At 38.1% G+C, this 14,880-nt stretch overlaps 1 long non-coding RNA gene across 1 annotated transcript in view; it reads right to left on the bottom strand.

Annotated features, from left to right (window-relative positions):
* LOC140638014 (uncharacterized) overlaps window positions 1–13,818 on the bottom strand; it is a 33,344-nt gene extending 19,526 nt beyond the window's left edge. Inside the window, exon 1 of the long non-coding RNA XR_012035132.1 lies at window positions 13,545–13,818. This is a non-coding gene — a long non-coding RNA (uncharacterized lncRNA). The remainder of the gene's footprint in view (window positions 1–13,544) is intronic.
* Between the last annotated feature and the right edge of the window lie 1,062 nt (window positions 13,819–14,880).

Raw genomic sequence — 14,880 nt, 5'->3', positions numbered from 1 at the left:
TTTTTTTGGTTAAGAATTACAAATAGGGTTTGGACATGCATAAACATGGTTTCAAGGATACACATCAACCTAAAAAGTGCTTACACTTGGCAAGTGGGAATAAAGAGTTGACAGACTGGTTTTTTACTTCATATATTTCTATGTTGTTTCATTTCTTTTTTACAACAAGCATATATTCTTTATGTGAGATAACAACGAAGGCAATTAAAGACTGAATGATAGTTGATGGATGACTGCAATGAAACATTTTTTGGCATGCATACCCCAATCTAACATATAAAATACATCACTCTGAGGGGAAAACTATTCTTTAAATATCATATGGAGTCCTTAATACTTTTGAAGAGATCACAGAAGTTGCAGTTATATATCTCCAAATAGTCATCAAAGACTGATGGTAATGGCAAACTTTATATGCTCTGATAATAGCTAGTTTTCCCTGACTAAGTCCTCTTAAGGCATTTCTCCTACTGAGATTTAAGACCATAGCAAGTGGGAAGCAGGAGTTGAGGGCTCCTGGCAAATGTTTGCCAGCCATTACTTCTCTAAATCTAACCAAGTATACAAATGACATTCTTTCTTGGTAAAGCATTGATTTGGAAAATAAGGGGGAGCCACAGGTAAAATAAACTGAGAACTATGGCTCTACGTGAAATAATATTATGGGAAACAGTTCTGTAAGCTTGGCCTATTTCATTATGATGTGAAATAGAATTCTTAAAACTACTGGTCTTTCATACTATCAGATAAGCAACACATCCTGCCAACATGGGCTTCCTAAAGTTCTTTCGGGGCCAGAATCATCCAGTTTGCATGCCCACATCTCTACCTCACTCTGTCAGGTATCTGCTCCATTTTCTTCTGTGCTGTATAGAAGTGGCCACAGAACGGAAACTGCACTGTTCTTTGCAAAATTAAAATTTTCATAGACATTTGTTCTATATGATGCCAAGGAACAGATAAGATATTCTACATGAGCTCTTTTAAAAATATTGCCAACAAGAAAAAAGACTTAATATTATAAAGAAGTGAGTCGATTCTAAAATTTCATTTGGGATTTTCTGGTTGTAGTCCTGGAGGAAGGCGTGGTTAAGTACCTAAAATGGAGCCCTTGCTTAAACCAAAGGGGATTTTCTAATCAGAAGAGAAAGCCTCCTGGTACTCAGCTGCAGGCTTGCGATACTGCAGGCCTTCTCTAAGTGCAAATCTCAAATTCAGAGTCATTTCTCCATGCCTGTCAAGTGAACTGAACCCCCTGATTGTCTCTGCCTAGGACAGTGATCCATTTCTAATGTAGGAGGCTACAGTTTTTGAACTCATAAACTGTAAACTGTATTAAATAAACTGCCTTCTGATTGATGAGTGCTGCTCTCATAGGCTAATTTCTCATCGAAACAGTGATATGAAAATTCTTGCTAACGGGTCGGTGACAGGACTAAACGGGGGTAATAGCAGACTTAATCAAGAAAGACAAATGGGATTCATTAACAACTGGCACTCAGCAGACCATCTTCAGAGACGTCTCAGTGCAATCTCATTGGTCCAATCGAAAATAATTGTATGCTGCTTTTATCACTGGATGCAGAACAAACCCAGTGAAAAAAATCTTTTGGTGATATTAAGTAGAATTCAAATTTGGATGGAATTTTGGGCCAGGCAGCCCATCTCGGGATGAGAGGAAAGCACAGAAAAAAAAAAATCCTGGGTTTCAAGCTGGGATTTGTTCTCTAATTGATCAGTTTTTCAACATTGTTCGCTCCACCTGGTAATTTAATCAACCGGGCCATGCCCTAACTGGCAGGAATGACTCTACAGAGGCATCTGGTCTCTGGCTGGCTTTAGAACTGGCACATTGTCCATTGTCCATTTTCTCCAAGCTCATTGAACTCCACTTCCAGTAATGCCTTGTCTTATCGAGCTGTTTAGATTTGGCTTCTCAGTAGAGGTGGCTAACTTTCTATCAAAGAGCCATGCTCCTCTTTCATAGTGGAGACTGTTTGCTAGATAGTTTCTTTTCAATCAGGAACTATTTTTTCCCAGTCCCTCTGCATTTATGGGAGGGAAATGTGACTAAGTTTCTGTCAATGGTTTGTGGGGCAGTGTAATGCATGCCATTTCCAGGCCTGTCCTATAATACTCTTCCACTCAGGCTTCTACTCTTTATTTTCCCAACCTGTTGGCCAGAATCAGAGGATTCAGCAAATCCAAGGCATGTGTAAGGAATAAAGCCACAGTCAGGAGGAACATGAGTCATAGTTGAGAAGAACTGGGGATTTTACATGAGGGAGAAATAGTTCTGGCTTGCACAAAACTACTGAGAATTGGGATTATGGGTGATAGCACAGAGTTTTACTTTGACTGAGGCAGCTAATTTTAATGACTATCCTCTGGCCTGTTAGTTTTAGTGATCTTACCTCTGAACTCATCTCCTTAGCTTTTAATTTTGTATATAGTTGGGCTTTAAAGTAAGTACCCTTCTGCCTTGGGCTTGTGAGCTCTAACTCCTAGTTCTGGATAGATAGAAGTTTTTACTGGCCTACTCCGATCCCCTCCCACAGCCTCATTCTCAAGTACCAGATGTAATGTGTGGCCCTCCACCCACCCTCCCAGTGAGGAACTAAGATGGGACACAATAGTTAAATCCAGTTGACATCTTATTTTCGGTTTTCCAATCTTTAGCATCAAGATTTTACACAGGAGTTTTTATAGGGAAAGCTCTTGTCCCAAGCCATCTGTCTGGCCAGATTGAGGGGAAGTAGAGATGGCAGTTCAGTTTAGGTGCTGCTTAACCTCTGTCCTTTGGCTCCACTTCTGGAGATGTTGGACTGAACAGCTGAACCCCTCTGGGATCCCAACTATGGCAGATGTGGCCCCATCCAAACCTCCATGGCTCTTACCATTCTACCACATGTCAGTGGTGTTTATTCTAAGCTCCTGCTACTCTCCTCCTGAGGGTTCTACCTCAGCAGGTCTGACGTGTCCTCAGGGGCAGACATCAGTCTATGGCAAATGTCATGTGTAGAGTAAGTAGCCCAGCCTCCTCAGCTCTCAGTAGGGGATAAATCTGGGACATTTCTCACACCATCTCTGATAGTTTTCCTTGTGGGACTGAGCCTTAGTGAGTACTCGGCTATAATGCACACTTCATGGTCTTCCTTCCTGCCTATGTTTTTACTTCCTGATTCTCCTACTGGGGTTAACACTCAAATTAACTACTTGCATTCAAATTCTTGTCTCTAGATCTGCTTTTGGAAAATCTAACCTAAGACATTGACATGCTTCATTTTAGGGATTCTGATTTCAGATATTTCTGAACACCAGTAAATCAAAAGATGGGTAGCAGCTGCTGAACTCTGATGTAGCGAATGGCATTCTGCTGTATGGGGAAGTCAAAACTTTTAAAAAAAACTTTTTCATATATAAATCCATTTGCTGCTTTAAAGCCAGTAAAGCTGACAATTATATGTAAAATAATTTTTTGGAGTATTTGGACCTGTAAGAGTTGTAATCACAGATACATTTCATCCAGCTGAAACAGCTTGAAGAAATGTGGTGAGTTCATCTCTCTGCTCTCTTTCTCTTTTTGAGAGTTCAACTGTACTGTTCTAGTTATGCCACCACGGGGGCACTGTGGCTATCTTATAAGTGGGGGTAAAGTTTTCATTTGAAGAACAAGTACCTGCACCTGGTAGCTGTCTCAGAGGTGACAGCTCTTGCTGCCAGCTCTGCTGATAAATTTCTACTTGTTACTGCAGACTATACTGCTTAGTGGAGATGGCGGTGTGGTTGGCAGGAGTTTTCTCCTTCCTACAATCTCTATTAGTGGTCTTATCACTCCAAATAAACACACAATCTTACTAAGCTTAGTAACAATTGTGTACTTGCTAGGATAATGCATCTTCAAGCCATTTGACATAGACACAAAAGGCACGTGAAAACTAAGTAAAAGCATTAGCCTTGCTAGGCACTGCAGTTTAAGTGCAAGTCTCCTCTCTGTCCACTTCACTTTTTGACCAGATTACTGCCACAAAGCCCTCCCTACTTAGAAATGCTGGAGTTGCCCCAGCTACAGCTACAGACAGAGCTGGAACATGACCAAGTGGCATGAGCATGTCTTACATTGACTTTGTGCCTTCTCCAATATGTCTGTGCTTTCAACTGCTTCTTCCCCCTCAATGTGGTTGCCTCCCTCTGAAGCTTTATGGAAGCCACATTCCCCATTACCAGACAATTGTTAAAGTGAAAACTCAGCCCCAAATTATTCTAGCTAGGAGAAGATAATGTAATCCTTTAAATTTTTCAGCAAAAGCAGGTGATAACATGTCTGTGTCCTCCGGATACCTAAGGCGATGCTAGCCTTACCTCTCAACTTGCCTTCTTTAAGACCCATAATAATGAGTAAGTTGAGTGGAGATCACAACTTTGAGGGCAAACTGCCAAACATCCATCAGCACCTACTGATGCCTGTGCTATTGCCCTGAAGTATCTCTTCAGGTATTGCAGAGTGATGTGAGAGAGCCCTCCTGCATTGACTCTAGCCTCTGAGTTGTTGGAAGGGACACTTTTGGTATGGCACAGTATTTCATTCTCAGTAGCAAAGGCTTAGCAGATGTATTCCGATGAAAACCACTAAGCAAAGGCTTGAAAATTCACCTAAACCTATAGAAACAAAGGACAGGTGTAAATTAAAGAAGGAGAAACTGTTTGTAACAAAATTCTTAGAAATTAAAAACAAAATTCAGAATGTGATTACAAAAATCTCAGTAGCTACCACAGAAGAAATTTAATGTGTGTGTGTATATGCATGGATGCATATACATACATATTAAATGTACCTATTATTTTGTACCTATTTTTTTTTATTATTTAAATAAGTGGTAGGGTGGCATCTGGGTGGCTTAATCAGTTAAGGGTCTAACTCTTCATTTTGGATCAGGCCATGATCTCAAGGTCATGAGATTGAGCCCTGCCTTGGGCTCCATGCTGGACATAGATTCTGCTTAAAATTCTTTCTCTCTCTCTCCCTCTGCCCTGATCCCCCCTAAATAAATAAATAAATAAATAAATAAATAAATAAATAAATAGTGGTAGAATAATAGACACAGTTATGTACCCTGTTTAGTTGCTTACTGCTAAATCTTGAGGATTGTTTTATCTCTCTTATTAGAAAAGTCTTGTTCTATATACTGTACTTATAAATATGGTTATTTATGTGACATAAAAGATTACACCATGTATTGGATTTTATTTCTGTAACATAATCATTGCCTTTGCAGTTAATCATAATGCAACTCTAAGCCAACCTAATTACTTTCAAGTATACATATTTTCAAAAGCACCACAAAACTTAAATATAAAAGTTTTAATGGTCAGGCTGTAATGTAAGGACTGATGAAATATAGTGAATCTTGCTAAAGAAATGTTTAGAGCTCAAATTACCATGACCATTAATAATATGGTTTAAGAAACATTTAGAATTGGTCATTAGGAAGAAATTATAAATAATCAAAGTGAGAAAACACAAATAAGTAGATTTCCCTGTAGCTTATTAACAAGGGTTAGTGTTTGCTTAATGTGCCTAAGGAGTTTGCAGTAGAAATTGATATTATTTACTTGAGAGGATAAATATAAACTACATTGTTGAGTTTGGATTACTTTTCCTCTTTGACATTTTTTTCTATTCATAATCTATCTTGCTGAATAAGAAATAGAATAGAATAAGAATTAATAAATGTGGAGAGTGTGCAACTTGCACGTTTTAACCATAATTTTCTGGTATGTAAATTTGTGTCTTACTGTGGAACAACCTACCCAAGATGATTTCTATTAATATGTGTGGATGTATATTTTTCCCCAGTAGATTCTCAGCTGCTGTGAGCTGAAGCCTTGTGTGTTCTTGTCCTCTGTGGATTTAGCCCAGCATAAAGCACTGTGTCTTGCATATCATAGACATGGAGAAAAAATAGTGGCTGAATTGAACCATGCTAAATTAGATATTAAAAATCATTCTTTATTCATTTTCTCCTCCTAGCCTGTAGGTAACAACAACAATAAAGGTGTACTTAAAAAAGTTTCTTGCTTTGGGGTCACAATCCATGATACTGATAGGAACTGAGTGAGATCTGGTATAAAAATAGAAAAGTGTCTGATAGTGATCATCATGTAGAAATAACACCTAAACTTTTTACATGACTTCAAGGTCTGATTCATTGCTTTTGGAAATGTGGCAACCTAATTTAAAAGTCAGGTCTTTGCAGCATGACAGAAACTCCTTGGGCAATAGGAAACTGCAACTCCTGAGATAACTTTGGCACAAGTCAAACAGAGGAAAACTTACTGGAATAGAGTACCAGAAATCCAAAGTCAGGGGTGATGGCTGGGGCCACAAAGGGAAAGCATCTTTCTATCTCCAGTATATGGAATGGATACCTTTGGGGAAGTGTAACAGAGGTTGTGGAAATAGATAGAACTTATATTTGGGTCCTATGACTTATTTGCTATCTCATTTTGGGAAAATTATTTAGGTGCTTAGTTTCTTTAAATATAAATTAGGAATATGGCTAATAGACACATGAAAAAATGCTCCACATCACTTGGCATCAGGGGAATACAAAGGAAAATACAAATCAAAACCACAATGAGATACCACCTAATGCCAGTCAGAATGGCTAAATGAACAACTTAGGATGCTGGCGACGGTGTAGAGAAAGGGAAACCCTATTATACTGTTGATAGGAATGCAAGCTGGTAGAGTTACTCTGGAAAACAGTATGCAGGTTTCTCAAAAGTTAACCAGCAATTGCACTACTAGGTATTTATCCAAAGGATACAAACAAAGTGATTCAAAGGGGCACATGCACCCCAATGTTTATAGCAGCATGATCAACACAGCCACATTATGGGAAGAGTCCAGACATCCATCAACAGATGAACGGATAAAGAAGATGTGATATATATATATATATATAGAGAGAGAGAGAGAGAGAGAGAATAGAATATTACTCAGCCAACAAAAGAATGAAATCTTGCCATTTGCAACACCATGAATGGACCTAGAGGGTATTAGGCTAAGTGAAATAAGTCAGTCAGAGAAAGACAAATACCATATGATTTCACTTGTATGCAAAATTTAAGAAATGAAACAGATGAACACAAGGGAAAGGAAGGAAAAATAACATAAATTGAAAACAGAGAGGGAGGCAAACCATAAGAGACTTTTAACTGTAGGAAACAAACTGAGGGTTGCTGGAGGGAAGGTGGGTAGGGGGATGGGGTAATTGGGTGATGGGCATTAAAGAGGGCACTTGATGTAATGAGCATTGGGTATTATATGTAACTGATGAATCACTAAATTCTATCCCTGAAACTAATACAGTATATGCTAACTAAATTGAATTTAAGTAAAAAAATTTTTAAAAAGAAAAATGTGTAAATTAGGGATAATTATAGCATCTCTTTACTAATTTAAATGTGAGGAATCAATGAGATAATCTATGTAAACCACCTAGCTGTTCTAGCATACAATAAGTGCTCTTTAATGATAGATACTGTTGTTACCTATTCTATAAATTGCATTCTGTGAAGTACAGTGGAGAATTGTCCTTTCGAGGGTATTTCCAGATTGGTCTTTTTCTAACCAGCATTCTAACTGTAGATAGGGAAGGTGGTTGTTCAAACATAAGCCTTAGGGCAAAGATAGATGAATGATTGTCTTTCTGAAGGAAAATTCAGGTATCAACCTCCTCCCATTGATACCACTGAAGCAAAGTAAATAATGCCAAGAGGTCCTACAATGCTGCTTGTAGAGGTATATAATAATAGGTTTGAAATGAGTAATTTTAAAGTGCCATGAAAGAAATCATTAGGATCTCTAAAATGAATCCAGAAGTTTTCCAGAGCACTATGCTGATCTTCTCTGGGAGATCTAGCTCTTAAAAGCAAACACTGACATCTGTTCTACCCTTGAAGAGTGGCAGTAAGCAATAACATAAAAGTGATTAAAAAAAAAAAAAAGACAGTGAAAGCTACAACTAGTTAATTCATTTCCTTCTCTATTCATGTTACTGCACTGGCAGACTGTAATGCCATCTGAAATGTGGATAATAAGAAATATACTTTAAGAAGGGGATTGCCTTGAGTTCCCTTGGGTTGTATTATGCCCAGAAGGGATGCCTATGAGAATACCTCATGAGAGTAGAGGTTCCAAGGCAGCCAATTTAAAGGTCATTTGTTACCAATGGAACCTGGGAATTATCAACTGGGAATTAGAGCTGATGGTGATAAACAAAAACAGAAGTGGAGGAGGAGGAGGAGAGCTAGCAAGAGACATCGGCAATGAGGATAGATTATTGCTGAGGCCACAATTACTGATGCTCTCACACTGGGAAAAGGAAGGTCCTAAAAGGAGTGTGCCAAATTGGGCAGAGTTGGACTGTCAGAGATTGCCAAGTAATGATCCCAAAGTCTGAATACTAGGAAGGGGGATTAGAGAATGGAAGGGCATTCTTTCTCCCTAGACACTGCTAGAATTTGCCCCCATACTGAGCCCTTACTCGTCCAGATACTTCCTACTTGGTAAATGAATGACAGGTATCACACCCTTTCAGCTTCGTCTGGGCTGATATCTGGCATGTATCATTTCCTTCTTTCTTCAATTTTCCATTGTCAAATCATCCATTAAATTGGATTGAGCCCGCTTAAGCCAGCCTGTCTTGGAGTGCTCAGGGGAGATTACTTTGAAAGGAACAAGACCTTGGCTGTCAGGCAGGTTAGCACAAGCTCTCAGAGCTCAGCTTCTCACCTTGCAGCAGTCTTGTGACACCTCAGAGGGCTCAAGTCATGCTTCCCCTTCTCAGCACCTTTTTTTCCTGGGCTCAACCCCTCCCCCCCGCCCCCGCAACAACAGAAAACAAAAACAAAATACAACTGTGATTACTCTGTTTAGTCTCAAGACATTTTTTTAAAAGGGGAAGGTAGTAGGAAAGAGGATGAAGCAGAGAGCAGGAACTGTGAACAATTCTTTGATATTTTATGTTCAAGATTTGCTATGTAACCTTCTGAGATAATTTCCCCAACAAGTGTTAGATAATTTTAACTGTGACACCTCAACTGGTGTTTCCATCAAAAATCATTTGTTTAAAATTTAGAGAAGGAAAGTCCCACAAAAGCAAGCTGAATTAGCTCCTTGCGTTTCAGAGACAACTCAAACACATTTTTCTTGTACTGATCACTTTCCAGGGTAAGGTGTCTCCTCACCCAGGGCATAATGGCTGAATTGTTGTCAGTAGCATGAAAAGCATGCCGACTTCAGTGAAATGGGAAGCTGGCAGCTTTCACAATCTGTTCTGGATGGCACTGTGGGTGGATGACAGAGCTGTTGTGCTTCAGACAGGAGCCCATAGCCATCAGGAACTGATTGTTGGAAGGGATTGGCAGGAAGTCTTCAGGAAGAAAATCTCAAGGCAAATATATTTACCCTAGTGTTCTAGATCTGATCAGGGTCTGGGAAAATCCTGTTTCTAAATTCACCTCAGGTAGAATCTTTTTATTTTTTGTTTGTTTTAACCTATTGGAATTGTAGTTCCACACGCCTGAAGAGGAGATGGCTAGCTTCTCACTTTAAATCCAAACTGAAAATTTTAGAAGATACAATTATCCTATATTTTCCTATATTTGCTTTGCCTTTGTAAAGGTAGTTTCTACAATTTCCTCTGCAAATTAAATCTTAATTATACCCTGAGCATGCTCAAATGTGTTTGATCACAGTCACCTCAATCTTTCTTTTTTCAATCCTTACTGCCTTGGTTCAGAATGTTACTATCTTCCATTTGGTTTTTGGCATTGCTTTTTAACTAGTGTCTCTACCAATAGTCCTTAGTCCTGCTTCTTCAAACTATCTTCCATAATGCTGAAAATTCTTTCTCCAAAACAAGGTTTATCATGTATATTTCTGTTTAATATCTGTCGATATCCTCCCATTGCTTACTGTCCACTCTTTTAGAATCCCTTTTTAAATGAACTCCGTATACTGGTCAAGGCAGTTCAGGGACCTCTTGAAAAGTCATGATGAGTGGCGCCACTGTACCTTGTGAATCCTTGCACAATCCTTCTTCTGTATTTCCTTGCACCTGCTCCTTGAACTTTCTTGGGTACTCAGCTCTTGCTTTGATTCCTTGCTTGACCTTCACTCTGTTGGTCACTACGACTGATAACTCAGTTTTAGATGTATCAACTTGACTTCATTGTTGGCTTCTCTCTTGCATATGACTTCCTGTATTCCAACTGGCTTCATGCACTACAAAGTTGCATTCATTCATTTTTTTTCACCCTTCCATCTATTCATTCACTTAAAAATAGTGTCACAGACTATATTAGGTATTGAAGAGAGAATGAGTAATGATATTCCTTGCCCAAAATTGAATTGCTTACAATATAGTTGAGGATAAAGATAAATCTTGTAGTGTCAAAAGTTATCCTCAGAGGAAGAACTATCTAAGCTGATAACTAAAGGAAAAGCAAAATGTGGAGAAAAGAAAGGGGGGAAGAGTGTTCCATAGTGTACCAAGGCCCAACATAGGAATTTTTCAAAAGCAGAAACTGGATCAGGGAGAGTAAGTGGCAAGAGATGAGACTGGACATCTAAGTATCATTCCCATCAAGAAGGGCCTTAGATACCATGAAGGGACAGCATTTAATTTTGAGGCCAAAAAGAGTCATTGAGGCTATTAAGCAGGGGAGATACTAATTGATTTGAACTGTAGGAAAACCACTCTAGTTCTGTATACAAATTCATTTGAAGTAGGTAAGACTAAGACGAGGGGGAATAGATAAGTGTAACCACTTACAGAGAGTAGAAAGTGCTAACAGAGACCTGGGCTAGTATAATGGCAATCTTGCTGGTAGAATTAAGCAATCTTGGAAGTAGAATTAAGAGAACTTGATGGTTGGTAAGAAATGAAGAGTTATAAATAATTGAAAAATAATGACTAATATTTCTTGAGGCCTTGCATATATGAAGAGCTGTTTAACTATAATACATACATAATCTCATTTCATCTTTACACAGCATATGGGTTAGGTACCACCATTACCCCCATTTTCAGATAAACAACCTTAAGGGTTACAGCACTTGACCTAGGTAACATAGCCAAGTGTTAGAATTGGGAAGCAAATTCAGGTAGATTGTTACCAGAGCCTATATTCTTACTTACGCTGGGCTAGACTGCCTCAGAAAGTTGAGCAGTGTCTACTCACAAACCTGCGGCAGGCTGTCCTACCTCTCTCTTAGTACCCAGAAGGTGAGGTGAGCTATTGGATGTTTTTCAATGTGGCTGGAACATAGTTTCTCAGTGGGAATGTGGTGAGTGCTTCTTGGCAAAATTCATAACATCAAATTTCTAAGTTTTCTTAGAAGAGGCCACATGCAGATAAAGCCTCAATCTGTGAGGCTTTACTGGGAATTAGTAATGGTTTGGTTTTAAGGAGCAGACATTAATTCATACTGCCTGAAACAATGATGAACCCAAACTCAAGGAACTCAATAACCAGGAATAGAACTAAGTCCAAACTGGGAACTGAAAGGTCAAAAACAACCTCCCTTTCTCATACAATCTTCATGGACCCTTGCCTCTGCTTCTTCCACTAACTCTCCTGCTTCTTAGTAACTCTCATGCTTCTCTCCACATTGTCTGTTTCTCTCACTGTGCTCATGTCTAAAAATGGCTTCCAAGTCTTAATTTACATGACCAATGACTGCAGTCTGTACCTCCCTGACCTCTGTTCTTCTTAGAGCAAAATCTAGAGAGAAGAAGCTCATTGGTCCACCTTGAGTCACATGTATTGTTCTGGTCCAATCATTTGGGACATAAGCAAGACAACATAGAATCACCATTTTGGAGGAGATAAAGAATGAAGATGGATTCTCTTAGAATAGATAAGTGGAGCTATTCTTCCCCCCTCAGTTCATTGTCATTTTCACTATAACAGAGTCTGTTCAAATATCTGCTTACCTCCAACTCTTCACTAATCCCCACTCCAACAACTAGTCTTTGTCAATGGTCCCATAACTCTTCCTTTTATTATTGGCACTGGCATTAGGCTTCAGAATGGAAAGGTTGGTGCTCTTGTTGAAATTTCACTGTGAGATTGCCAGTTCTTGACATCTAGCATCATATGCTCAATATCTTTGTATTTCTCCTAATACCTAGCCCAGGGACAAATGTACAGTAGGCTTCTATAAAAGTTGGCTGAATGGAACAAGGAGTGTCAAGAATTGGGAATATACATTGGCATTGAATACATATGTTAGACATGTAATAAATCCACATGTATGTTTGTGTGTGCTCAGTGCAATTTAAATGCTCTCTATCTGGAACTCAAATCCTATGTGGTCTTTAGACAGGCATTATTGTCAATCCTCAAAACTCAAAGTGAAAAAGTAGCACAGTCTATTATTATTAATGTCATTCTAATACATCTTTATTATTATAGCCTTTTGACATTTATAGGGTACTTTTTATAATATACTTTTGGATCATGATTACAATTGATTTAATTGAATGAGAGATTTAGTTTATGAAAACCCCATTTCTGATATAAATCCTAGCATTGGATTTTTGTAGAGTATCTTTAGAAATTAATTTTTCCACATTTGTAAGGATTTTCACAATGAAAGGCACATTGGAAATGCTAGGTAAATATTTGGTCCTTCTTGTGTTGCTTAAGAGTTTTAATGGTATTTTTTTTTTTAAAGAAAGAGAGAGAGAGAGAAAAAAAGAGTGATATGTTGGGAGGGGCAGAGGAAGAGGGAGGGAGAGAATCCCAAGCAGTTTCCTACATGGGGCTTGATGTCACAATCTTGAGATCATGACCTGAGCCAAAATCAAGAGTCTGATACTTAGCTGGCAGCTGAGCCACCCAAGCACCCCTAAATTGTTTGGATCTTTAAATGTTAAAATTCAACATGGCATTTCTTAACAGTGGGTTTGGAGCATCTCAGGTGAAAGAAAGAAAGAAAGAAAGAAAGAAAGAAAGAAAGAAAGAAAGAAAGAAAGAAAGAAAGAGAAAGAGAAGAGAAAGGAAGAAAGAAAGAAAGAAAAGAAAGAAAGAAAGAAAGAAAGAAAGAAAGAAAGAAAGAAAGAAAGAAAGAAAGAAAAAGAAAGGAAGAAAGAGAAGGAAGGAAGAAAGAAAGAAAGAAAGAAAGAAAGAAAGAAAGAAAGAAAGAAAGAAAGAAAGAAAGAAAGAAAGAAAGAAAGAAAGAAAGAAAGAAAGAAAGAAAGAAAGAAAGAAATTGTCTGTCTTACAAGTCTTTCTTCAGGTATTCTCCCCTTCTCTGAAAAAGAAAAGTCAGTAAAAGAACACATTTAGCAGCTAACCAATCAGTTGTGTGCATCTTCAGGGGCCTGTGCATATAATAAACCATCTTGTCACAGTAAAGTGGCTCCTTCTGAACATACTGCAAAAACATTAAGCCCTTTTATTGGATTATATAGATCCAGACTGTGGAAAACTCAGCTTTAATGTAGTTCTTCTCTACTTAATCTCACCTTCCTCTTTAAGTAGCAGAAATTGTGTTCATGACATTGGTCAAAACATCTGATGTTCTATGGGAAGTTTTCCCCTCATTTGTAATTTCTCATCATCAAGATTGGCTCTGGTGAAGGCTTTGCTTCTCTGTTCCAGCCTTAAGGCTCTGGAAAGTCTTATCCATACCAGACAGACACAGGCCTGAAATGTTCCACGTCTGGGCTCTAATCCTGTCCCACCCTCTGTTACCAAGACATCATCCACTTCAACTGGCCTCAGGAAGATGGAATTTCATAGCTGCCATGACTACAATAGAACATAGTACTCCACATCATGGTTGTGATCACTTTCTAATTTACAAAAGCAACTTGACTCATCTGATATTTTTCCCCAGAGACTTTATTGGCACACAAAGCTTCATAAATTCAATCAGTCTAAAATATAATAGCTAATACTTATTGAGTGCTATGTACCAGATATCATATCTAGCACTTTATATAGATAATCACATTTGGTCTTCACAATATTTTTAATAATAGCTTTTTAAAAATGAAAGTATAATTAGCATACATATAATTAGCATTATATTAGTTTCAGGTGTACAACAGAATGACTTGATCATGAAACGATTACTTCATTGAGTCTAGTGAATAGCCATCACCACACAGTTACAATTTTTTCTTATGTTGAGAACTTTTAAGATATACCTCTTATGAACATTTTTTAAGTAATAGCTTTATTGAGATATAATTTGCATATGACAAAATTCACACTTTTATAGTATAGAAGGGAGCGTCTGTCCTCACTCATGCTCTCTCCTCTCTCTCTAAAATAAATAAATAAAATCTTAAGAAAAAACAACCACCTTCTTTCCTTAGTTCCAGGTCCATAAACAAGTGGCCACATGTCACTTTCCTGATCAGAAATAAGTCAAGGTTGGATGTTGTTAGAAGGAGTTTTGAGTAAAGTTTCCTAAAATGTGGACATTTTAGTTAAGATAAGCTATTTTGTACTCACCACCACCTTCCTGGAATATGATATAATAGCTGGAGCTGAAGCTACTTCTTTGTACCATGAAGAAGAGAATTGCTGATACCTTGTCTCTTAATCCTTGAACCACTCAACCCCAATGCCAGAAACTGTCTACTTGCAAACTTAATAGGAAATATATATATCTATTTAGGTAAGTAATTGCTATTTTGCTTTACTTTTACATGCAGCTGAATGAAAAATCCTAGTTTTGGTTGTATGAGAGTTTGGCTCAATACTGTCCTTTACTTTTCATTACATGCATTTCCATTGTCAAAAATCATACTCATATTGTAAGGTCCAACTTAAGTGATCTTTTTAAGAGAA

The sequence above is a fragment of the Canis lupus genome, chromosome 8 (assembly GCF_048164855.1).
Source record: "Canis lupus baileyi chromosome 8, mCanLup2.hap1, whole genome shotgun sequence".
Lineage (NCBI taxonomy): Eukaryota > Metazoa > Chordata > Mammalia > Carnivora > Canidae > Canis > Canis lupus.
The sequence above is the reverse complement of the archived record's forward strand: the minus strand, read 5'-3'. Positions and strand labels throughout refer to the sequence as shown.